The sequence below is a fragment of the Protopterus annectens genome, chromosome 4.part0 (genome assembly GCF_019279795.1).
Source record: "Protopterus annectens isolate FY-2018-M chromosome 4.part0, PAN1.0, whole genome shotgun sequence".
Lineage (NCBI taxonomy): Eukaryota > Metazoa > Chordata > Ceratodontiformes > Protopteridae > Protopterus > Protopterus annectens.
Genome location: NC_056733.1, coordinates 938,032,418 through 938,056,149, shown reverse-complemented (window position 1 = coordinate 938,056,149; position 23,732 = coordinate 938,032,418). Strand labels below are relative to the sequence as shown.

Sequence of the window (23,732 nt, the reverse complement as noted above, 5' to 3'; positions counted from 1 at the left end):
GAAATAGCCAAGGAACTGTTATGGCTAGACTTGTATAGGCCCTAGGGCTGATAGCCTAGTACCGACTTATGAACCTAAGAAAGGCATCCACCCCTGGATATTACCACATTGATAATATAACCCTAAAAGTAGAATCAGTGGTCAAGGATCTGGGAATGCAAGTTGACAGTAAGCAGAACTCTGACCTCCATGTCTACTACGGTAAGAAATATCATTTTACATTACACAAATTGAAAGTAAGGACATGGCATCCAGGTCCAAGGATGCCACGGTTATGCAATACTTGGCTCTTTCAGGGCAATCAAGTACAACACATCGTTTGGCATGTACCTTATCAGGCACTTGCAACAGCTTGAGAGATCACAGAGGTTACCCACAAAAAGGATACAGGGGGAAACAACAAGTTCTATGAGGATTGTTTCAAGCCCTGTTCCTATACTTGGTTTACTACAGACTGATGTGAGCCAGTCTTTGCCTAGCCTACAAGGTATTCTCTGATTCTACAGTGACAAATTAGTTGCAAATTCCTAAAACAATACTCTTAGAAATAACCAGTTCTTAGCCTCTAAACCTTGTTGGTTACATAAACAGAACATTTTGGAGGGACAGGTATAAATTTCAAACATTACCCCTTCTCTGGAACAGCCTCCTTTTCCATGTGAAGTAAATGTCATCCCTAACCCTATTCAATGCAACATGGAACAATGAACTTTAAATCACAAATTTACCTCCCATTTGGTACTTATGTGCCTAAAGGACATGGGTAGCCTGTGTACACTTGATGTGTACAAGCCTATATCGGAACCGTAAAATTTCATAGGGTAAGAGTGTATTCTGTGTGTCGACATGCGTGAATGGGCGTTCCTTCGTTGAAGGTTGTGCGTTAGGCCCGGCAAGCCAGCACATAAAAATCTACTGCCAATCATTAGTGGACCGGAGTTCCGCTGTGGCGACCCCTAACCGGGAAAAGCCGAAAGACACAAACAAACATTGAAACATGTCAGCAATACTTTCATAAATCAGCAGTAAGCTTGGCTAGACTTAAAATGGCTCTTGGGCTGATGGTCTATTAACTTATGAATCCATTACTTCAATGTAGAATTCCCATTTATTTTCCATGAACTAACTTGACCACAGTGGCTTACCTTCCCGTTTTTACTCCCAGAATCTATAGCATACATTGTTTAATAAATTCTTAAATGGACTTCTACACTATAACCTTGGGAAAAATGTCTGTACAAAATCATAGCTCTATCCTTCATTAGCTGCTCCCAATACTCAGGCTGCAGATCGCCCCTACTTGTCTTGTGTAGTTGCTCCCAACTCTCAGACGTGGTTATAGCGAGTAGCTCTCCTATCCCGTCGCACTCCATTTAACCGCATCTGTAAAGTCGAGAGTGACCGGGTACCATGCGGCAGACAGATTCCCCTTCCTTTTCCTCAAACTAATGTAAAGTAATTGTATACAGTAAAATCCCTAGTACATATAGACTTTCACACGGCATATTTCTTCACTAGCAACCCAGGGAGCATACTAGGCCTCATGGCTTTAGAATACAACTCAAAATGAAGCTCTCTTTTCTCCAGCCTACCACAGTTTCAAGTGAAATTAAAATCTCAGTGTTATTTTTGCAGTGCTCTCCTGTACTGACACATGCAGTTATTTCTGCAGTGCTCTCCTGTACTGACACATGCAGTTGTTTTTGCAGTGCTCACCTGTACTCACACATGCAGTTGTTTTTGCAGTGCTCTCCTGTACTGACAAATGCAGTAGCCATTCTCTTAAGCTAACAGAAAAACTCATTGGAGGTATATCATCAGCTGTTGTGAAGCATAAGTCACCAGGATGAAAACATCACATGACAAAGTCTGAACAGTCTGCTTAAGATCCAAACAAATAATGTTTCATCTTTAAAAACTTCCCTTAAACATCATCTCTGCTGAAAAATCAACAACGTAAGAAACAGCCTAACTTCCAAGATAAGTCATCCGATGAGAGAAACATGCATTAAAAAAAACACAAGTCAATAAAAAAAGTTACTTACTTTTATAACATGAATATCTACTCTTGAAAAAGTCCCACACATCTTCATCAAGATAAGATAAACTGGAAATCTTTATCAGTGTTCTCCCAAGATTATAGCCTTCATAGGGGCAATCATCAGTGCGGCACCTAGGAGTTCTAGGTACAACGCAACTGGAAGCGTTGAGCAGATACTCTTGTCTAATCTCTCTGGTAAGAGTGAGAATGAGGGAGAAAGTTGTGCCCCAGTTTTGATTCTGGCAATCACATCTTTATACAGCACATATACCAACCCCCCCCCCCCCACACACACACACTAAAGTCTTAAACAGAAATCTCCAGTACAAACAACTGAACACTTTTCTCTTGCATCAATACTAGGTATTAGTAGAGCTGAACTATTTGTGGAGGCATCAACTATAAAAGTAGCTTTTATTAAATTACCCAATGTGGTTTGTCAAGGAACAAAACTTGTTTGAGCCAAATGCATTATAACAGGTAACAGCTTAAACTAGCCTTTTGGTTAAGAAATAGATAAAGAGTTTATGGTCATGGTTTAGACTGGAGATAGGTTGTATGAATCATCCTGCATTCAACATTTCTCCTATTTAAGTATTACAACTAACAGCCTGCCTCCACAATGGGGAGGCACGACCTGTTTTTAGCACCTAATTTGCCCGAGTTGTAAAATTCAAAATAAACGTTTATTTGCTCTGCAAAACTTTTAGTTATGTACTCACCATAACTTCAGATGTTTGGGATCCATCTCGCCTACATTCTGACTGATGGGTTCGGAGACGATCCTCGGCTCCGACTCGGCACGCTTATGCCAAAGAGCGAAGTCTCTTATTGGCTGAGCTTACTATATCCCAGGATGCACCACTACCAGTCCCCCAGATCTAGTTTGTCCGCATACATGCACACACGCATGCACTGCTTATATAACATTGACAGATGATACAAGATAAAAACAGTAGAACCCAAACCGTTCAATCTCTTCTGATCTCCAAGGCAGGGGGAAGGAGGGTGGGTATTAGGAATGTAGGCGAGATGGATCCCAAACATCTGAAGTTATGGTGAGTACATAACTAAAAGATGTTATGTGATCCTATCTCGCCTACATTCTGACTGATGGGACAGCGTCCCTAGCACCTAAATCCTGGGTGGCTCACTGGAAAACACTCCTGAGTACCGTGGAACCAAATGATGCTCGTCCTTTAGATGCCACATCCAATTTATAGTGGGAAATGAAAGTGTGCGGGTTGGACCAAGTAGCCGCAGCACAAATTTCAGAAATAGCGAGCTTGGAATGGAATGCAATAGAGGTAGCCATAGCTCTAGTAGAGTGAGCTTTGACAGATGTTGTAAGTTGCTTATATGAAGAGGAATAAGCTTGGGTTATGCAATCTCTGATCCATTTGGCAATAGTAGCTTTAGTGATGGTTTTACCCAGTTTATTATCTGAAAAGGACACAAACAATTGATCTGTTTTCCGAATTTGCTGAGTCCTATCTAGATAGAAGCAATTGCCTGTGAACATCCAATTATGGAAGGTGTATTCCGCTTTGTTTGAAAATTTTGGAAAGAAAACTGGTAGCTCTAAAGATTGTTGGAGACAGAGATTAGAGCAAACTTTTGGGACAAAAGATGGATTAGGTCTAAGTGATACTCTATCCTTGTGAAAAATCAAGTACGGTGGTTTGATAGATAGGGCTGGAAGTTCTGAAACTCTTCTTGCAGAGGTAATTGCAATTAAGAAGGCAGTTTTCCAAGACAGATATTTCAACTCACATGTAGCAGCTGGTTCAAAGGGGAAGATGTTAAGGCACAGTACCAAATCAAGATCCCACGGAGGCAGGATGAAAAACTGGGGTCTTAAAAGCACAGCACCTTTCATGAAAGTTTTACATAATCTGCTGCTCATCAACGGTGGGTCTATGGATTCGTGAAATTTGGAGATAGCTGCTAGTTGGACTTTAATAGTAGAGACTGAAGATCCTTGATTAAACAAGGATGTTAAAAATTTCAAGACCTCTGGTATCGGGGCAGTAATAGGGTCTAAGCCTCTGAGTTGAGCCCAGATAGCAAACCTCTTCCACTTACTGTGATACAATTTCTTAGTGGTGGGTTTGTGGGCTGAAGATAAAATGTGAATAACTTCCGGGTCCAAGGTGTGATTTCTGACTAAAGTCGGAAGTGGAGGAGCCAAGCTGTTAATTTCAAAGTGTGAAGGGACTGGTGCTGTTGTCCCGACTGATGAACCAGAAGGTCCGGAGTTATATCCAAAAACCAAGGACCGTCCAGAGTATATTTCTGTAGGTAGGGGAACCATACCTGACGAGGCCAGTACGGAGCAATTAGAATCATTGTGGACCCCAATTGGGAAGCTTTCTGGATGACTTTGGGGAGGAGTGGAACCGGAGGGAAAGCATAAAGCAGTCCTGTTGGCCAAGGTTGGACTAGAGCATCCGTAGCTGCCTCCCCTTGATGCGGGGGTCAAGGAAAAGAACCTTTTGCACTTCGTGTTTCGTGGTGTTGCAAACAGGTCGCAGCACGGAATCCCCCATCTTTTCAAAATCTGAGCTGCTACTGTTTCGTTCAGGGACCACTCGTGAGGAGAGAGAATAGTCCTGCTCAGTCTGTCTGCCAATACATTGGATTTTCCTGGAATGTGGGTCGCTACCAGGAAGCGGTTGGTAGCCACTGCCCATTCCCACACCCTCATGGCCTCTCTGCAAAGGGGGTAAGATCTGGTCCCTCCTTGTTTGTTTAGATACCAGACCACCGACATGTTGTCTGTGTGGATAGCGATAATGCCTTGAGGGAGAAACTTGTGGAGGGCTTGTAGGGACAGAAGTACAGCCCTCATTTCCAACACATTGATATGGAGAAATGTTTCGTTTGGAAGCCAAGAACCCTGAACTGACCTGCCCAGACAATGCCCCCACCCTGTCTGGGAGGCATCCGTTGTCAACGTGGCCACCGGAGGGGTATAACAAAAATCTTCCTGATTCAGATTGGATGGCAGAAGCCACCAGCAGAGGTCCCGTTTGCACGTTTCTGTAATCAGTATGTGATGATTGAGGGGGAGATCCTGAAAAGACCATTGTGTCGATAACAGCCACTGAAGAATCCTCATGTGCAATCTTGCCAGAGGAACTAGGAGAACCGTGGCAGACATTGAACCTAAAAGTTGCAGGACCATCCTGGCTGGGGCTTTGGATCTTAGAAGCAGGGCTCGGGCTTGACCTTGTAATGTTTGTATCCTTTCGGTAGGAAGGAAGATTCGCATTAATTTTGAGTCGATCTCTGCTCCTATGAATCTTATGCACTGAGAAGGCAGCAAGACAGACTTTGACCAGTTGAATGTAATTCCCAGGAAGCACCCAGGAGATGGTGGCTTGTAGGTTCTCTAGTAGTAGATGCCTGGTGGTGGCAGTCAGGAGCCAGTCGTCCAGATAGGGAAACACTTGGAATCCGAGACTCCTCAGGTGAGCAGTCACTACTGCCAAACACTTGGTGAACACCCTGGGGGCTGTGGTGAGACCAAAGGGCAGTGCACAAAATTGGAAATGACTGTCTCCCAGGCTGAAGCGCAGATACCTCCTGGACGCCTGATGTATCAGTATGTGATAATAGGCGTCCTTGAGATCTATGGAGCACATCCAAACATCTTTCTCCAACAATGGGAGAATGGATTGTAAAGTGACCATTCGGAATTTGGACTTCATGACGGACTGGTTTAGTTTGCTGAGATCCAAAATGGGTCTCAGGTCCCCTGTCTTTTTTGGCACTAAAAAGAACCTTGAGTAATTTCCGGATCCGATCTGGTCTGTGGGGACCGGTTGGATGACTCCTTTTTCTAGCAGCTTTGAAGCTTCTACGGCTGCAATTTCCCTTTGACTGGGTGGTGGGTCCGGGATTTTTTGGACGGTGGGGGTGAGTGTGTGAAGGGAATGGTGTAACCTCCGGCAATAATCCGAAGCACCCATCTGTCCTGAGTAATAGACTCCCAGGCTTTTAGGTGCTTGGCAAAACGGCACCCGACTGGCTCCGGAGCAGCACAGCCGGGCAATCCCTCATGGAGTGTGGGAGGCTGAACAGCCACGAAAGGACTCGCGGTCTCCAGTGTTGCGGGGGCCTCTGCCGCCTCTGGGACGGCGTCTCCCAGAAAAATTTCCCGTCCTCTGCCTCTGGAAGGGAATCTTCCTGCTGTTGAGGAAAGAATTTCTGTGATTTATGGAACCACATCTTCCCTCCTCTTTTAGCCTTGGGATAAGGCCGAAAGGGAGTGGAATAACGTGCTCCTACGGCAGATAAAGTCTTTCGCTCCTGCTCACAGCGGGTAAGAGTGTCTTTTACCTTGGGTCCAAACAAAGAGGACCCATCAAAGGGAGCGTCGGCAAAGGAAGACTTGAAGGCCTCCGCGAAATGACACAAACGGAGCCAGGCTTGTCTCCGTAGAGCCACGCCTGTGCCTGCCGCTCTGCCCACCCCTTCGGCCGCATATGAAATGAGCCTCATGGACGAGTTAGAAATCGAGGAAAGGATAGCCAACTGAGAGCTAACCGACTGGGCTAGCTGCTCAGGTAGGTTACCTGAGAGGGAGTCTGAGAGCTCCTTGACCAGATCCCTCTGTAGTCTGGTGAAATGTGCCAAATAATTCAGGGACCTCAGAGTAAAGGCCGCTGAAGTCAGGGTGCGCTTCCCGTACCGGTCCATGCTCCTGGACTCCTTATTAGGAGGATGGACGGACGTTGAAGCCTCTGCCACGTCCTGCTGGGTAGCAGATGCCACCACCATGGCATCTACAGCCACGCCTTTCGTTAAGAACTCCTTCTCGGGTGGGGCAGACAAAAATTTGTTAGGGCGAGAAGGCACTGGTTCCACAGTATCTGGATGTTCCCACGCCCTCCGACAAACCAAATCCAGGAGCTCGTCGAAGCGGAGACACCCAGGAGGCGGAGGGCTGAGCCCAAGGCCTTGAGGAACACCGACTCATCAGCGGAGGGGTTTGGAATTCCAGCCGCCTCGTTGCTTAAGGATCTCTAGAATGTCTGCAAATGAGACATCATCCGAGGGCGACTGGGACCCCTCCGCATCATCAAGATCAGTGTCCGATGTAAGAGACTCGGGGAGTCCACGTGCTTCCTCTTGCACGATCTTTTCCTTGGGGCTCCTCCGAAGACAACTCCGAAGACCCTCAGGAGGAGGGGAACCCCAGTGGGGTAACCTCAGGCCCCGGGCTCCGCTGCCTAGAGACAGGGGAACTGCCAAAGACCCAGTCTCCATGCCCAGGGAAGGTGCCGGTAAAGCCGTAGAGATGGCAAGAAGACTTGGCCAAGGCACTCCTCATAGCTCTGAAGGCCGGACCCCCAGAATCCTGGGAGGGTCCAGTCTCGAGCCATGATAGCAGACGGAAGTCCCGCCGAAGCACCGAGAGGAGGCTTGGAACCGACAGCATTGGTCCCAAACGTCACCCCGGTCAGGCCGAAGAAGTCCGTGTGCAAACTCGGACCCGAAGGCGGGTTGGAGTAAGGGTCGGAGCCGACCCTAGGATCTCCACTGGCTCCATCAGCACCTGCTCCGACAGAGCCGAAGCGGTCGGAGGAGGAATGGCAATGGAATGGGCTATCGGCTCCGAAGCCAATTGGGTCGGAGCCGAAACAAATTTCTGAAAGACTGGGGACTGGAAAAGTCTTTGGAGCACCCTGTCTATGTCCGAATCTGACATCCTTGATGACCTGGAAGAGACCGAATGGGTCCGAGTAGGCCTCTCTAACGGCTCCAAGGGACTACGGGACCGGCTCCGAATCGACTCGACAATTATCGGCGCCGAAGGAGTGTCCAAACCAATTTCCATCGGTGCCGAAGAGGGCTTCGGCGCCGAGGAGGAAGTGTCTGAGCGGACAACCTTCATCGGCTCCGAGATCAGTGGAGCCGATGAAGGTGACCCGCCTCTCGATGCCCCAGCCGTCGGCTCCGAACCCAGAGGAGTCGAGGCTGGAGGCATCGAGGCAGACCATTCCGCCCTCGGCTCCTAAGTCCGTGGAGCCGAAGGAGAAGCCTGCCTATGTCTTTTGGCGGTCAGTTCCGACGGACTGGTCGGAGCCGACGCCCTTTTCTTTTTAGCAGGAGAAGGAGAGGAAGCTAATGCCTCTTCAAATGAGGGTTTAATAAGGCCTTTTAAAATAAGTTTATTTTTCCTCTCTTGGAGGACCCTCGAGGAAAACGCGTGACACACGCTACAGGACTCCTGCAAATGTTTGGCGCCCAAACAGTACACACAGAGAGAGTGGTCATCTGTAATAGACATTTTGAAGCTGCACTTAGTGCACTTCTTAAAACCTGAAGGCCTAGGAGCCTGTGACATTATGGCAACCAATCAAGTGTAACAGCCAAAAACAAAACACACTAACTATCACAGAGAAAAAACTTTTCTCTCTCTTTTTTTTTTTTTTTTTTTTTTTTTTTTAAACAAGAATTGTCACAAAGAAGAAAAACTAGAAAGGATCCAAGAACCCTTAAATAAAAACGGAACTTGAAGACAAAGTGACTGACAGGGGAAGGCTTTTCAACTGAAAGGGAACCTCTAGTCAGAAAAAAAGGCGCAATCACCACACAAATACTTCACAAAAAATATCCAGTCATACACAAAAAGATGAAATAGCCGTTAAAACAGCTTTTTGTTGAAATTCTAGGAAATCCCTGACAGGAAAGTAAGTGAAAAACACTACTTAGCTCAGCCAGCTCGAGACCACGTCTTTGCTTGATAGCGGCAAATGAGATCTGGGGGACTGGTAGTGGTGCATCCTGGGATATAGTAAGCTCAGCCAATAAGAGACTTCGCTCTTTGGCATAAGCGTGCCGAGTCGGAGCCGAGGATCGGCTCTGAACCCATCAGTCAGAATGTAGGCGAGATAGGATCACATAACATCATATGTTCGGGGAGGTCACCTATGCAAGGCTTCCATATTTTCACAGGTTGTTCTTTCTCCTCAGTGCTAATAAAGAGGAAGCCAGTTCTAAAGTTAACTGCAATGACTGTCCATTACCAGAGTCTTTTCTACGCAGTGGTGCAGTAGTAGCATTGTTGCCTCACAGCAAGAGGTTCTCCAGTTTGATTCTCGGCTGGGGTGCCTTCTGTGCAGAGTCTGCATGTCCTCCCTACGTTCGTGTGGGTTTTCTCTGGGTGCTCCAGTTTCCTCCCATGTCACAAAGACACGTGTCTGGAACGTTTCTCCCCAGGCCTCAGCTTAAAAATGTCTTCGTTCCAAGTCAGACTTTCCCAGTAAACACGTTAAATAAAATAAATGTACTGCAAAACTAACAGATCCTGTTAGTACATCCTTGGGAGTGTGCACCAGTACTCCAGGAAGCTCATCCCTGAGCTGAGTAACTGCTACATCTCAAAACTTGCTTTCCCTGTCTGAAAACTAAACGTTTTTAGTGACTGGCAGAAGTAACCTCAAAACGTCTCAAACTTTATGGCATGCATGACTTGATCCACCTTTAGAAACAAGAATGTACTGATTTTTATCTTTCATCTCATGAACCTGCTGCTCAATTCACGGAGTGTGTTGCATCATACACAAATATAAATAAATTAAATCATCTTTCCATACAAATCCAATGCCACACACATTGACAGCACCTCACGTTCCTGCCCCTTAACCAAATCTTAACATTTTTACAAGATGATTTAAACCCATCCCAGAGTTCATAATAGGCATTCCTGCTCTGTCCCACTAGGCTGTACCAATTATTAGAGAACCTCTAACTTCTCCTAGAAATATTCCACTTTCCAAAATAAATAAATAAATGAATGAATGAATGACCCTAGTCTTCCAAGCAGATCTCCATTTAAAATAAATAAAAAAATTACCCTAGTCTTTCAAGCACATCTCCATCCAATGGAATTTTAACAGTGGTGTATGATTAATAACTTAGAAATGCATCACATATTGTTGTCAAATTAATTAGGATACTCTTTCACTGTCACGTATCTTGTCAATTTGTGAAAAAAAGATTGAAATCTACATGAGAGAGAGGTAAAATGGATTAGGGGCCATTGTAAAGCTCTGTAGACCTCAACCATCCCCACAGTGGAAAAATAGAAACTGATGCATCTTCCTCTGGGGAGAACAATAACAACTTACAGGCCACTATGAACCCCCCCCCTACATAAATGTTAAAACCTCCTTGTAAAGCCAACCATTCTCACAGTAGCTCTACTAATCCTAGCCATCTTAAATCAAATTCCAAGTATATACAAATGAATAATGGTGCATCTTTGTCCTTCCAAAGAGGATTTCTAATCCTTAGCAAATGTATACCCCCCATTTACTTCTCTCTCTTCCAGGATAAAAAGGCAACCCCTCCTAATTAAGATCATAACCCTTAGGTACCTTCACCTTTAGTCATCTTTTATTGACTTTTCCAAGGACACAAAGTGCTGGCAGTGTGTTCAGCATTGTGGAACATTCTGAGAGAATTTTGAGTCTTTTTGGTATATAAAATTACTTAACATAAGACAAAGGCAATGCCTGTAAACCGTATACCCACACATGAACTGGTTCAGCAATACCCATATTTATGAGGACATGATAAAATTAAGTACTCACCTGTATGGGTTAAAAAAGGATTATGTTATGACAGTTAAGGATACGCGAAAGAAACCAAACAAAAGATAATACAAAAACTGAGAAGCTGGAAGCTCTGTTTTATGGATATGGATAGCAGGATACAAGCAGCGAAAATGTTTGTAGATCCTTTAGTTTTACACATAGGTCACGCATATTTTATCAACCAGAGAAATTATGGATAACAATTAATAACGATTTATAAAGAACTGAAGGATTTTATCTGTGAGGGGAAAAGGTCCAATAGAACAAGGTGGTTTGAGATTACCTGACTTGAAAGGATATTTCAGAGCTATACAGTTAAGGCTCCTATATACAGCACAAGCAGAAAGCTGTACTTCAAAAAGTGGAAAGGGGTGATGAAAAAACAGGGGAGGGGGTGGAAGTGGGGCTCAAGAAACAAGGAGAGACTGGCATTTTGGATAGAGATCCTTTAACAGAACAACAATAGCCATACAGGATATTACATTCATAAAAAGCAGGAAGCATTCTAAGAACTAAGCCAACACTGGAATGGAGAAAGGAGATTCTGACAATAGGCATAAAGTACAGTTGTGTACACTTACCATAAATGTAGATGTTCAAGTGTATTCACTGTTGCAGTAATTACATTTGGGTAATCCTGCTGGCAGGTTGCCCTCAGTCGGCCTGAATTCCAAAGTCTTGGGTCCTGCGTCGGCTGTCATCGCCCCATCCCTGACGTCAGGTCATCTGGGGTATAAAAGAAGCAGCCAACGCCATTTTCTTTAGTTTTTCTTGCCCCAGATGCCAGGTGCCCCCTAAAAGGGTAGCCAAAATTTATATCTATATATAAAATTACATGCAGCAATATAAACTTTACCTTCATCCACAAGCAAATACACCACATAGGTTGTATAAATCAGAGAAGGAAAGATAGGTTCCATCAGAAGAAAAGGGGGAATGGCGGGTGGGTAACCTTAGGTTCCATCAGAAGAAAAGGGGGAATGGTGTGTGGGTAACCTTGGACTGCAACAGTGAATACACTCTAACATCTACATTTACAGTAAGTGTACACAACTGTACCATGTTCTTCATGTTTCGCTGTTGCAGTCATTACAGTTGGGTAGATTCCCAAAGCTATGGTTGGGAGGCTGGAGCTAAACAGCATTAGGAGTGGCTATGAGACCCTGCAGAACTGCAGTGGCAAAGCCTGCCCTGGATTTAGAGTAGAGTGGCAGATGATAGTGCTTTGTAAAGGTGTGCACTGAAATCCAAGTAGCTGCCTCTAAAATGTCCTTGGTTGGTACTCCCCTGAGAAAGACTGCTGAAGTGGCTGCAGCTCTGGTGGAATGTGGCCTAATGCCCTTAGGCACTGATTTGCCATGATATAAGTAGCAGAAACGAATGCAGTGGCCTATCCACTTTGAAATAGTCTGCTTTGAGATAGCCTTTCCTTGTGATCCTGCAGCATATGCCACTAGTAATTGCTCTGTCTTTCTGAAAACTTTGATTCTGTCCAAGTAGAATCTAAGCTGTCTGTGTACGTCCAAAGAATGCAGAATTCTTTCCCCCTTGTTCTGTGGATTTGGATAAAAAGTTGGCAGATGAATGGTTTGGTTAAGAGCCACACTGGACACCACTTTAGGCATAAATGTTGGGTTTGTCCTCAGGGAGACCATGTCCGGATAAAAAAATGATAAAAGGTTCCACAGCCATGAGTGCCTGTAGCTCTGAAACTCGCCTTGCAGAAGTTATTGCTAGGAGCAGAGCTGTTTTCCAAGATAAAACTTTATATCAGCAGTAGCAGCTGGCTCAAAAGGAGGCAGGGTGAGGTTTTCCAAGACATAGTTGAGGTCCCATGCAGGCATTGGTGATCTCCTTGGAGACCTTAAATTTTTGGCTCCTCTGATGTACTGTTTTAATAAGGGATGAGAAAAGATTGGTGGCTCTGCATTGTAATGAGCCAAAATGGCAGAGTCATGAATTTTAATAGATGAGAAAGATAGGCCTTTGTCCAGCATCTCAGTTAAGTATTGTAAAATCTGGGGAATATTTGGCACAGCTGTATCTGTTCCTTGTGTCTGGTTCCAAGCACAGAATCTCTTCCAGTTTCCAGCATAAGATTTTCTAGTACTAGGCCTTCTGGCTTCCAAAATGACATCCATCACAGCTTTGCTGAGAGGTGTGTTTTGTAGGATTACATTATCCACCTTGCTGCCAGGTTTAAAGTCCTGAGTTGGCTGTGCAGGATCGGATTGTTTTTCTGGGACAGTAGAAGCGGTACTTGACGTAAAGTCTAAGCTGGGCATTGAGACTAGCTCCTTAATATTGGGTACCAGTGCTGGCGGGGCCAGACTGGTGCAATCAGTATCATCTTTGACTTCTCCTGTTTGACCTTTAGGAGTACCTTGGGGAGGAGAGGCAGATGGGGGAAGGCATATACTGATAGCGCGTCCACTCTCCATGCTTGTCAGTGATAAATCCTTGTGCAGAATCTTTTTAGTTGGTAGTTGTGAGGGGAGGCAAATAGATCTATGTCCGGGCATCCCCATTTCTTTGTTATCATGCTGAAGACTTGTGGATCCAACTGCTACTCGTGGGGATCCATAAGGTTTCTGTTTAGATCATCTGCCAGAGTATTTTTCCTTCCTGGCAGAAATTGTGCCTGCAGATGTACTTGGTAAGTCAATGCTGTGTCCCACAAAGTCATGGCTAGTCTGCAAAGGGGGTAAGAATGTGTGACCCCCTGCTTGTTTATATGCCACATGACCGTGGTGTTGTCTGTCTATCAGTAGTCGTCCTGGATGAAGCAGGTCCTTGACGACTGTCAGGGCATTTTGAACAGCTAGCATCTCTTTTTGACTGATATGAAGATGCATTTGGTTTGAGGTCCATGTTCCCTGAATGCATCTTCCTGACATCAGGGTCCCCCAGGCATAATCTGATGCATCCATTGTTAGTGTCTGCCTGGATGAGGGTAATGTGAATGGCTGTCCATTGTTTTGGTGACAAGCCTTTGCCCACCATCGAAACTCCTGTTGCAGGCAGGGAATGAGAGTAATTATAGTTTCCAGGCTGTGGCAATGCTGAGTCCAAACACTTTTTAGGTACCATTGAAGTTTCCTCATATGCAGTCTTGCATATGGAATTAGTAGGATGCAATGAAGCCCAAAGCCTGCAGAATTTTTCTTGCAGATAACTGGGCCTTTGTTGCTAACATTTTGAAATAGGTAGTCAGTTGCCTTTGTTTGTCTGGCGTGAGATAAGCCATCTGGGCAGTTGTATTTAAGCTTGAACCCAGGAATGTTATCTCTTGTGAGGGTACTAGTTTTGATTTCTTTTAGTTGACTGTGTACCCTGGGCATGTTAGAAGTTTTTTCACAAAAGCCACTTGCTGTAGAAGGATGTCCTTGTTCTCTGCTTGAATTAGACAGTTGTCCAAGTAAGGATATATTTGTATTCCTCTTTGTCTGCAGAATGCAATTACTGGTGCCAGGCACTTTGTAAAGACCCTGAGTGCAATAGATAAGCCAAAGGGCAGTGCAGAGAATTGGTAATGCATTGAGCCAGCCTTGAATCTGAGGTATCTTCTGCATATTTGTCTGACTGGAACATGCAGGTATGCCTCCTTTAGGTCTAAAGTCACAAGCCAAGCGTTCTTGCCCAGCATGGGCAGAAGCTGCTGTAAAGTCAACATTTTGAATATTGGTATATCCAGGAATGTGTTCAGAATCGATAGGTCCAGTACTGGCCTCCAGGCCTTGTCAATTCTGGGTACCAAGAACAGTCTTGAGTAAAATCCTTGTCCCCGCTCTTGCTCTGGCACTTGCTGCATGGCCCTCATGTCCAAGAGGGATGAGACTTGTTTTTGTGCCTCTGCCCATTGATTTTTTGGCAGATCTGGCCAGCCGTTTGCCTTTGGCAGGGTATGGAAATGGAACTTGTAGCCTTGTGACACTATATTTAGAACCCATTTGTCCTGGGTTATAACGTGCCAATTTTGAGAAAAAAGTGCCAATTTTCCCCCTAAGGGCGCTGCCAGGAAATAAGTGCTTTGTGCAGGCAGGGGGAAGTCATTGGGACCGTTTCCTGTAAGGTTGTGATCTGTTTTCTCCACTTTTGGAGGTAGAAGCACCCCATTGCTTTGACCTGTATGAACCTTGCGCCTGGGATCTGCCTTTAGGACGTCTGCCCCTTTGAGGTCTGTCTGACACAGGAAAGGACCAGTTCTTTGTTGGCCAGTGTCTACTAAACCTAGGTGGCTGTACTTGTAAGAAATCTTTGACCGTTTGCATAGATTTAGCCTTGTCCTCCATTTTCTTTAACACCTCTTCTCCCTTAACACCAAACAAAGAATCATGCTGTAAAGGTGCATCTAATCATTTAACTTTAAATTGATCAGGCAGATTTTGTTCTTTAGCCAAGCATGCCTTCTAATTACAGAACCTGTAACTGTGGCCCTGCAGGAGGTCTCTAAAGAATCAAAACCACATTGCAAAGTATGTTTTCCAACTTGTTCAGCTGCATGCAATAAATCCTGCATTTCCTTGTTTTCTGCACATTCAGTTTAACAACATTTTCTGTTTAAGCAATGCCATGACATGTTGCTGACATTTGAGCATAAAAAACTGACAGTTTAAAGCCCTTATAGCCAAGGTAGCAGATGTGTAAACCTTTTTTCCCCATCTATCCAGTGCCCTGGAATCCCTGTCAGAAGGGGTAAGGTTTTTTGCAGCGAAAGCCTTAACTCCCTTGGGACCCTGAGAAATAGTTTCTGGGTCTGCAGCAGGGTTTTTTAAAAAGGAATTTGTGAGAGTCAGGAACCCTGTAATATCTGTCAGGCTTAACACGATCTGGAGGTAAGGAGTCAGAGGTAAGACTAGACTCCAAAAATACATCATCCACAATGTCTAACACAGGGGGGATGGCTAGTGGCTTGTGCTGAGGTAGTAACAGGAAATCCCTGAGCCTCTTTTTAGATTCTGAAAAATCTTGGCTCGCCCAGTGGAAATGCTTCCTCATGGTATGTACGGTTTCCTCAAAAGAATAGTCCTCAGGAGGAGAAGCTGAAGGTATGGATTCTTCAGCATCAGAATCCTCATAGGGGGGAAAAGAATATTCCTAATCAGAAAAGGAATCAGAAGAAATGGAAACCTGCTCTGAAGAGTCATTGTCAGTCTCTTGCCTAGGCCTCTTATCAGGAGGGGGATGGGAACCCCTGATCAAGGTAATCAAGTCTTCGGCCATTTTGAGCATCTGTTTTTTGGGCACGGAGGCCTGTCCTTGTGGCTCTTGAATTTGCTTCTTTGCCTTTGAAGGTGCTTTAGTCTTTGCCTTTGAAGTCGGTTTAATGTATAGATGTTTGGGTCTGAATACACCCTCAGAAGCAGGTGCCTGCTCAGCGGCTCCAGACCCATCTGAAGGATTAACGTCTGAGGCTCCAATACCTTGATTTTCCAGCGGCATGGCCGACTCCATGAGGGAGTCGGTAGCGGCCTGCAACTCTAAAGTAGCGGTCATCAGGGGCTGCGATAGCGCCTCACTGAGAACCGGCGACTGGCTTAGGAGAAGCTTCGTGGTCGGTTTTGGGCTTCGGCTGTCTTTCTTTTTCTTTCTCTTTGCGTTTTTTGTGAACACCGGTAGTCGGATGGCTTTCCGACGACATTTCTGGATAATTAAACTTGCGTCCAAAGTAGTTTAAAGCAAAATCATACTGACGCTTAATAGTGCGTTGGTTAAATCTAGCACAAAACCGGCAACCCAGAAAGTTATGATCAGGGACTAGGCAAGGAAAACAGTTAAGAATGAAAGTCCTTATGAGGTATTTGCTTCCCACAAGAAATGCAATTATTAACTTTTTCTGACATTGGTTCTGGAGCAAGAAAAAAGTTTCCCTAATGGGATACTTAGCTTTATAGAAGACTTTGGATCTGAAATTCAAACCCAAAAATCTCAGGAGTCGGCTGACCGGCACCTGCGAACTGCTTCTGCTTCGGGTACCACGCGGCAAGAAAGACTAAAGAAAATGGCGTTGGCTGCTTCTTTTATACCCCGGACGACCTGACATCAGGGAAGGGGTGACGACAGCCAATGCAGGACCCAAGACTTTGGAATTCAGGCCGACTGAGGGCAACCTGCCAGTAGAATTACCCAAATGTAATGACTGCAACAGTGAAACACGAGGAATATCTGCAATTAGTACAGAAAACAGGAAAGACGGGGCTGGAATTTTGTGGAAAAAAACTGCCAAATGAACCAAAGTACTGTGAGCAAATAATTAAAGGGGGAAAGGTAACAGAATGGGAAGAGGACAAGAATACATTTGGACTGCTGGCTAGAGACTGCCTTCCCTATTAAGGATTGATATCAGAGTGTAGGCAAACAGAAAGGACTAGGGAGATCCTAACTGAAAGATCAGCACTGGTACAGTTTTTAGTAAAATCTAGAACATAATCTACTTTAAAAAGGGATAATTAGCACAGCATACAAAATATTGCATGGTAACTATAACAATCAATCAGAGGAGGTTAAAAAGGATCGGGAAGAAAGACTAGATAAGCAATTCACAAAGAAACAATGTAGAAACATATGCATGTCTCCCAAATATGCAACACAGTCTAGAAGATGTAGTATCTTTTCTTGGAAGAGTTTACACAGGTATTTTTATAACCCAAGTAGACCCAAAAGAATTTTTCCTCAGATAGATAGCAAACATTGGAAGTGTGATGGGAAAGAAAGCCAACTGTCCACAAAGGAGGCAACAATAACATCGTCTTTGATTTGAGACCCATCGCCATTCTATCCCCCATCATTAAACTGCTCTTACCATACCTTATAAATAACCAACTAACCCCCACACAACATGGGAGTGTAATAAGTTAGCAGACTTTAAAATAAATCCCTGCAGACTATTCTATCAGAAATAACGGGAGAGCAAACTGGTGGAACTGAGGAAATTATTCTGAGTTATGATACTGAATGGGAACTGCTAAACATAGTAAGGCCTTGCTGAGTGTAATTATGTTGGCTGTCAAAAAAAGCACTTCCTAGAAAATGGAAATCAAAGTCTAAACCAACTGTACTAGACATAGTGAATATAGTAACAAAGAAAACAACTGCAAATGGGATCTTTAAAAAAGGATAGGAGCAAATTACACAGAAAAAATTGAAATTCTTTAGACAATGCCACTATACTTTAATACAACCTTCCTAAACCTTCTAGATACCTTTGCCTCCCAGAAAACCAAAAGAATAAAAATCAACTCTGTCCCTTGGTTAACCAAAGCTACCCCAGCAGTCATGTGTCTCCGAGATAAAGCCTGGAAACATTACCAGAAAAACAAAACTCCCTTTACCCATAACGAATACAAAACACTTCGTAACAAAGCAAAGAAACATCATCTTGACCGTAAATCCTATTATTCCACACTCCAAAACAACCATAAGACAAACCCCAAATAATTCTGGAATGGAATTACCTCTCGCTTCAACCCTGGTAGAAAAGAAAACCCCTGTCCAGATCAAAGTGCCTCTGACCTTGATTTAGCCATCCAATTCAACTCTTTCTTCATTGATTCCATTGCCAAACTAACAAAATCCTTCTCCAACAATCCGATACGCCCACCCTTATCATCCTCTAGCTAATTCCCCCCCAGTGCTTCCTCCTCCCAACCACATCTTTCTGTATGAATTACATCTACTATAAGAAAACTCCTACTAAACCTGAAACCATGTTCAAATGCCCCTGACAATATCCCCTCCTACTTCCTAAAGATCGCCACAGAAGCCGTGGCCTTTCCCATCTGCATTCTAATCAACCGATCAATCAACAAAAGCTATGTACCACAACTTTGGAAAAAAACCTTCATTATCCCTGTCCACAAAGGAGGCAACAATAACATCGTCTTTGATTTGAGACCCATCGCCATTCTATCCCCCATCATTAAACTGCTCTTACCATACCTTATAAATAACCAACTAACCCCCACACAACATGGATTCAGGCCTTGTCACAGCACCACCACCGCCCTTCTATCCTTTTTAGAAACCATTAACAAAGCCCACGACACTGGATGTACAGTTTCCTCTCTTCTCCTAGACCTATCAAAGGCCCTTGATACTATCTCTCTCAATATTCTACTAACTAAACTTTCCAAGCTAAATCTATCCCTCTCCTCAATTAACTGGCTCACCATTTACCTCTCCGATCGGCAACAATCAGTTAAACGGAAGAATGTTACCTCCCCATTCCTCAGCACTCCAACTGGTGTACCTCATGGTTCCATTTTAGGTCCACTACTGTTTAACATTTTCGTAAACGACTTCCACCATGCCATCCCCAACACTGAACATATTCAATATGCAGATGATTCAACAATCATTTGCTCTTCCACTTCTATTCCTACTCTCAAAATTAACCCAAGATGCGTTTCTCCTCTACTGAAAAATGGATGCTAGATAATCATCTGGCACTTAATGCAACAAAAATTAAACTCATATCATCTACCCCTTCTAAGACCACCATCATTGATAAAGACACATTCGTCATCACTAATCACAATAATACTCCTCTTAAAATTGTATCTAATGCAAAATTACTACGTGGCCTCATTGATGATTTGCTTAAGTTTGATATTCACATACATACAAACATTAAGAAAACACATCAGAAACTTGAAATACTATACTGCCACAATCACTGCCTCTCCTCTTCTACAGTACAGTTGTGTACACTTACCATAAATGTAGATGTTTGAGTGTATTCACTGTTGCAGTCATCACACCTGGATTATCTGCCTGCAGGTAGCCCTCAGTCAGCCCGAATACCAGAGTCTTGGGATTTCTGTGTCAGATGTTGTCGCCTCTTCCATGACGTTAGGTTGTCAAGGGTATAAAACATGCAACTGATGCCATTACATCAGTTTTTCTTGCCCCAGATGTCAGGAGCCCCCAAAATAGGAAGCAATTACATGGTGTGGAACACTTCCAGTTAAAAGTAAATACCACTGCCATAAGATATGGCCAAAAAAGAGGATAGATAGTAAGCATAGAAAAGTCAAGGGGCTGGAGGGAGGGTAACCAGATCTGAAACAGTGAATACACTCCAACATCTACATTTATGGTAAGTGTACACAACTGTACTATGTTCTTCGTGTTTCACTGTTGCAGTCATCACACTTGGGTTGATTCCCAAAGCTGACGAAGGGTGGAGGCAGTCAAGAAGTATTAGGGCTCGCTCGCAGGCCTTGTAAGATTGCTGTAGCAAATCCAGCTCTGTATTTAGAAATGATAGGTTAGTGGCAATGCTTGGTGAAGGTGTGTACAGAACTCAAAGTTGCAGCTTCAAGGATGTCCCTAGTAGGGACTCCCCTGAGAAATGTTGTAGAGGTTGAAGTAGCCCTAGTGGAATGGGTTCTGATCCCCTGTGGAGTAGGTTTTCCATGGTGCTTGTAGCAGAAATGGATGCAGTGTGCTATCCATTTGGAGATGGTTTGCTTTGAAATGGCCTTGCCCTCTGTCCCTGTAGCAAAGCTGACTAGCAGCTGGTCAGATTTTCTGAACGGTTTAGTCCGGTCAAAATAGATCCTAAGCTGTCTGTGCACATCCAAGGAGTGCAGAATCCTTTCCCCTTTATTCTGAGGATTACGAAAAAAAGGTTGGTAAATGGATGGATTGGTTTAAAGCTACACTGGATACCACCTTGGGCATAAATGATGGGTTAGCCCTGAGGGAAACCCTGTCTGCATGGAAGATAATGAAGGGTTCCACAGCCATAAAGGCCTGTAACTCAGACACTCTTCTTGCTGAAGTGATGGCTAGAAGTAAGGCTGTTTTCCAAGAGAGGAATTTTAACTCTGCTGCAGCAGCAGGCTAAAGGGGGGGGGGGGAGCATGAGGTTCTCCAGTACAAAGTTAAGGTCCCAGGCTGGAGTGGGAGCTCTCCTCAGGGGGTCTTAAATGTTTGGCTCCTCTCAGGAACTGTTTGACCAGAGGGTGAGAGAAGAGGGGTGGCTCAGTATTGTAATGAGCTGAGATGGTACAGGCATGAATCTTAATAGAAGAGAAGGATAGGCCTTTGTGGAGAAATTCTGTTAGATAATCCAGGATTTGAGCTAAGTTGGGCACGGCTGTGTCCTTTTCCTGAGGCTGGCTCCAAGAACAGTATCTTTTCCACTTTTCTGAATAGGATTTCCTAGTACTAGGCCTCCTGGCCTCAAGGATGACATCCAGCATCTGCTTGTTGAGGGTTGCTTGTGATGTATTCAGGGGATGAGCCAGGCTGCTAGGTTCAGGGTTGCAGCTGAGGATGCAAAATCTGCCCCCCCCTGCTGGGACAGCAGGGAAGGGGTCTGAGGCAGATGCCAGGGTAGCACTACTGTCAGACTGCGTAAAAGTGGGTACCAGTACTGGCATGGCCAGTCTGGTGCAATCAGGATTGTCCTTGACTTGTCCTGTTTGATCTTTAGTAGAACCTTTGAGAGGAGGGGCAGAGGGGGAAAGGCATAGATTGACAGGTTTTCCCATGTAAAGGACAGGGCTTCCACTTTCCATGCTTGGCTGCGGGGAGTCCTGATGCAAAATTTGCTCAATTGATGGTTCTGGGAGGAAGTGAAGAGGTCCACCTCTGGTGCCCTCCACCTGTGGATTAGAAGCTTGAATGATTTGGGTTCCAGTTTCCACTCGTGTGGGTCCATTAGATTTCTGCTTAAGTCGTCTGTCAGTGAATTCAGTTTGCCTGGCAGGAATTGAGCTTGCAGGTGCACCTGATTGCTCAAGGCTGTGTTCTACAGAGCCATGGCTAACCTGCTGAGTGGGTAGGAATGAGTTCTCCTTTGTTTGTTTATGTACCACATAACTGTGGTGTTGTCTGTCTTTATCAATAGCAGCCGTCCTGGAAGGATAAGGTATTTGAAGGCTGTCAGAGCATTCTGTACAGGTAACATTTCTTTTTGATTGATATGCAGATGCATTTGTTTTGGGTTCCATTTGCCTTGAATGCATTTGCCTGCCATATGAGCCCCCCCATGCATAGTCTATTGTCAGGGTTTGGGCGGGGGGCTGAGTGAAAGGGAGTCCCCTTGGTGTGGAAGCAGGCCTCTGCCCACCAAAAGAACTCTGTCCTTAGGCAAGAAATTATAGGAATCACTGTTTCCAGGTCCTGAAAATGTTGACACCAGACACTTCTTAAGCGTCAATGAAGTTTGCATATCCTCATATGCAGTCTTGCATATGGAATTGGAAGAATGCAAGAGGCCATGAACCCTAGAGCTTGCAGTATTTTTCTTGCAGATAGCTGGGTTTGGGTGGCCAGTAGATTGAAGTAGTTTGTCAAATAAATCTGTTTTTCTGGAGTGAGGAATGCCATCTGGGAAGTTGTGTTCAAGCTTGCTCCCAGGAATACAATCTTTTGTCTAGGTACCAGATGTGATTTCTTTTCGTTGGTGGTATACCCCAGGGAAGTTAGAAGTCTCTCTACAAATGTCAGGTGCTGAAGTAGCAATTCCTGACTGTCGGCATGAATCGGGCAATCATCCAAGTATGGGTAAATTTTAATTTTTCTCTACCTGCAGTATGCAATGGCTGGAGCCAGGCATTTTGTGACTACCCTGGGCATAGTAGATAAGCCAAAGGGAAGTGCAGAGAACTGATAGTGCATAGAGCCTGCTCTGAAAGGAAGATATTTCCTGCAAGATTCCCTTACGGGGATGTGCAGATACGCTTCTTTTAAGTCTAGGGCAACTAGCCAGGAGTCCTTGTTTAGCATAAGAAGCAGCTGTTGGAGACTAAGCATTTTGAATTCTGGAACCACCAGAAAGGTGTTGAGAATAGACAGATCCAGGGTAGGGTGCCAAGAGTTTTCTTTTCTGGGCACCAGAAACAGTCTGGAGTAGAAACCTTGTCCCCTTTAATCTGTTGGGACAGGTTGAATAGCCTTGATACTGAAGAAAAAGTACTTGCTTTTGGGCCTCTGCCCACTGGTTTGGGGGGAGGTCTGGCAATCCGCTTGGGGTTGGCATTGAGTGGAAGTAGAATCTGTATCCTTGAGATACAATGTTCAAGACCCATCTGTCCTGGGTAATGTACTCCCAGGTTTTGCATGCAAGGTGAGTTTTCCTCCTAAGGGTGCAAGTACTTGGGCAAGGCTGGGATGGATTAAGTACAAGTCATTGTGAACTTTTTCTATAGGATGATGGCTTACTACTCCTTGTTTTTGAGGTGGAGTACTCCATTGTTTAGATCTGTGTATACCCAGAGACTGTAGTCTTGGTGGTCTGCTGCCCCTGGGTTTGGACTGAGAAGGCCTGGGAGGGCCTGGAAAGGACCAGTTTTTTGAAGGCCATTGCCTACTGAATCTTAGAGGCTGTATTTGTAAAAAATCTTGCAAAGATTTAGCGTTTTCCTCCATCTTTTTAAGGACTTCTTCTGCTTTGGTGCTAAACAAACATTCTTGGTTTAATGGAGCATCTGGTAATTTTGCTTTGACATGGTCTGGCAAGATTTGTTCCTTTAGCCAAGCATGCCTTCTAAGCACAGACCCAGTGACAGCAGCCCTGCAAGATGCTTCTAAAGCATCAAAACCACACTGCAAAGTATGTTTTCCAACTTGCTTTGCAGAATGCATTAACTCTTGTAAATCTTTATGTTCTGCACAATCAGGAATCAACAACATTTTTTGTTTAATTAGTTCCATAATATGTTGCTGGCACTTTAACATGTGAAACTAGCAATTTAAAGCCCTGATGGCAAGAGTAGCAGAGGTGTATACCTTCTTCCCCCATCTGTCTAAAGCCCTAGAATCCCTGCCCGAAGGGGTAGGGTTTTTGGCTGTAGTAGCCTTAATGCCTTTAGGTCCCTGGGAAATGGTCTCTAGATCCGCTGTAGGATTCTTAAATAGAAATTTGTGAGAGTCAGGTACTCTGTAGTACCGGTCAGGTTTTCTGGGAGCAGGTGGCAAAGTATCAGGGGAAAGACTGGACTCTAAGAAGACATAATCTACAATTTCCAGAATAGAAGGGATAGCTAGAGGCCTGTGCTGAGGCAAGTTTAAACATTCCCCAAGTCTCTTTTTGGACTGTGGGTAGTCCTGGCATTCCCAGAGGAAATGCT

The 23,732-nt window shown here is 44.5% G+C and overlaps 1 protein-coding gene across 2 annotated transcripts in view; it reads right to left on the bottom strand.

Moving 5' to 3' along the window:
* The window catches only part of HIP1R (huntingtin interacting protein 1 related), a 2,955,354-nt gene that overhangs the window by 2,193,533 nt on the left and 738,089 nt on the right, over positions 1–23,732 (bottom strand). The window lies entirely within an intron of this gene.